Source organism: Pinus tabuliformis, chromosome 4_2 (assembly GCF_031772625.1).
Source record: "Pinus tabuliformis cultivar Carrire ecotype Pingquan chromosome 4_2, CPIR1, whole genome shotgun sequence".
Taxonomy (NCBI): domain Eukaryota; kingdom Viridiplantae; phylum Streptophyta; class Pinopsida; order Pinales; family Pinaceae; genus Pinus; species Pinus tabuliformis.
In genome coordinates, this window is record NC_142304.1 from 830,231,867 (window position 1) to 830,235,207 (window position 3,341).

A 3,341-nucleotide genomic window follows, 5' to 3' on the forward strand; every position below is an offset into this window, starting at 1 on the left:
TCAATTTGCAAGTGTGATTTCCTTGCTAGATTTAACATGCATGATTATACATGTGTGTTCTTGGTTCTATTACTTTCATGGGCATGGGCTTTTCCAGGTGTGATAGTGTTTTTAATCCTAACCTTTCCATTTCCGGATGGCTATGGTGTTGTGGGTTCTTTTGTATGTGGTTGAGCTTGATTTCTGGACGAACTCGAAGTTGAGTGGGGTGGTCCCAGGATTATTCACAAGGCCTAGGAATCCCAGGACGGGATACATAGTAAATCCTAAATGTGAACGCCTCGATTGAGCCTAGGAATCCCTTGACTGGTGAATGGATGGACACACGGTAAGCTTAGTGCCAAGTACCCTTGATTGGGACTAGGAATCCTAGGATGGGATACAAAATAAATCCTAGAGGGTGGAGATATCGTAGGCCTAGGAATCCATTGACCGGTAATGGTGGAATACATGATAAAGCTGAGAGGATGGGATGGAAAAATCCCTCACGGTGTAGGTGGAGAGATCCAGTGGAATCCATGATTATTTTTAGCCTAGTTATATGGTGAGGATTGTGGTAAAGCCTGGTATTATATGTTTATTGTTTATGGTGTAGTGATCTAGTTGTGGTTATGGTAAAGCCTAGTTCTATTGTTGAGGGTGAGGCGGTGTAGCCTCGAGAATCCTTGGTTGATTTTTGTTATAAGTTCCACATTCATGCTTGGGATATGGCACGGGGGTGATTGGCTGAAAGAAAGATTTGGTTCAGCCAATCTATGGTCGGGTGGTACATGGAAGTCCCAAACTCGATTGCCCTAATAATTCATTAATAAGAACTATTTCTCCTTTGTATTTTATGAGCAAATGTATTGGTTCATATGAGGAATTTATGGCTGATGTATCCTTTTTATTTATGTTGGTTATATGCTGGTTATGAGCATGTTTTATGACAATGATGATGTATGGCTCTCATCATGTTTTTATTTGTAAATGAATGTATAATGAATATATGACCTAATAGATGATAATGCAACTAATGTGATAAGGAATCAATGCTTCTTAGCGATTCTCAGATAAGTATGAGACCCCTATGCTCAGATATGTTGTTATGACCTATAGAATGCATATTTGTGACATGTTTGATGAAATGCCTGTCATGGCTAGTAGGGGTCCAACCAAGTATTTGTTCAAGTATTTTCATTTGTATCATTGTTTCGATGTTACTTTTCATTCCTAAAAGTTTCATGGAGTTTTGGGCAGTGGCCTGAGTCCTAGCCCTGAAAAAGTGGCACAGAATCTGGGGTCACAGGCTTAGAACTAACTGAAAAAGAACCTAGTCGCTTGCATGCCCATGTTGTCAGAGTGACTGGAGGGCCCCAGTCGTATGCATGCTCATGTCAAGGGAGAAACTGAGGCTCTAGGGAAGTGAAGTGTCAATTTGTTGCAGGGGTTGATCACCTAGAAGGGTTGGTTGGCTCCTGTAGGTTCTGTGGTATGTGTAGAAGGTCAAATTGGTTGTGTTGTGTCAGTTCCACTTCCTTAACTATACATGGGGAGTTGAATTAGATTGTAGTAGCCTCTCCCCCATAGAACCAATTAACTTGGGTAAATGTGGGAGGAGGGTGTTACAACCAGTGCTTGAGTAAGATGTGAGGAAGCAATTGCTGAGAAAAATATTACCTCCTAGTAATATTGCTCATAAAACTCAGAATAAATCTAGAAATTCTTAGCTTCAAAAGAGTACTCTTAGAAATAATAAGAATAAGTCCATCACTTCTAAGGTATCGAATAAATTTTCACCACCTACCACTTCAACACACCTTTCCCAAGATGAGGACATTGATTATAATGTTCTTGAAGACATGAAGAAAGCTCGTGCAAATATCTCAATATATGAGCTGGCAAAGTTGGCAAGACAACATGAGTTGATCATTGAGGCATTTTCATCTTAGCCTCCATCGAGTAAGAAAATTTCTACTTCCCAAGCCTCATTCGATAAGTCTCCCACTATTCTTGAATCAATAGTTAATGTAGCTAATGTAAATTCTAGATCTACTTGCCCCCCTTTTCTTTTAAATTTTGAAATTTTCAATTATAATGTCCATAATTGCCTTGTTGATTTTGGTGCATTTGTGAATGTCATGCCTTTATCTATTGAAAAGAAAATCATTGTGAAATCGGAAAAGTCTGACGTCATAAGTATAAAATTAGATAGATCTCTAGTGCAGGCAATTGGTGAATTAAATAATGTTATAATTCATTTATCTTTTGATCATAGAGTTCACCAATGTATTGATATTTTCATTGTGGACATTCCAGAAGCTTATGGATTTCTTTTAAGTAGATATTGGTCTAGCAAGTTACAAGGATACTTTGCTATTGACTGGTTGCATTTGTGGCTTCCTTATAAGGGCACACATAATTAGATTCAAGTTGAGAGTGAACCCTTTATGGAGCATAGTGTTACGACACTTGAGGCTCATAATGAGCCCATTGGATTTGAGCGAGTAATTTTTCGAAATTATTTTTTAGAAGTTGATCATGGATGTTATTTTACGTAGTCATCCCCTATACCACTAGATATATAGTTGGAATGCCTTCCTTGCAATCCAACTGGTGCTAATGAATTTTGTAATATAGTTGTAAATAGTACTAGCACAGAAACTAACCCTATTACTGCTAATGTTTGGACCTTATATTTTGATGGTTTAAAAATACAAGAGGGCTCCAAAGCTAGTTGTATTCTGATTTACCCTCAAAATATTAAGCATTTGATATCATGCCAATTGGAGTTTGAGTGCAGCAACAACATTGCAGAATACGAGGCACTCATACTTGGACTTAAGAAAACCATAGAACTCAGAGTGGAGGTGCTAAAGGTAATAAATGACTCAGAGATTGTTACACATCTCGTATGAAATATTATTCACTATGCTTCACCTAATCTAAAAAAACTAGCAGCAAAATACATGGTGTATTATCTCTTTCTTTCAAGCATTTAATATTAATTCTATCCCTAGGATTCAAAATGCAGTTGCCAACACATTAGACAATGTTGTTGCTAGGTTATCACCACTTAGAGATGATTTTTTTATTGATATTATTTATAAGCCATCCATACTTGATAATGTTACCAATTTTCATGTATTCAATGATGACCAACAGATATTGGATTTCATGGTTAATGCGGACATCTTTAAATATGTGGTGATTGATGAAGATGAGCATGAAAGGATTTTGCAGGAATCAACTCAAGCACATAAAGGGAACCCCATGCCTAAGGGTTTGGTATCTTTGGAAAATATTTATGACTTTTAGAACCGCTTTAAGGGACCAATCAATGTAAAGACCCACAACTCCAC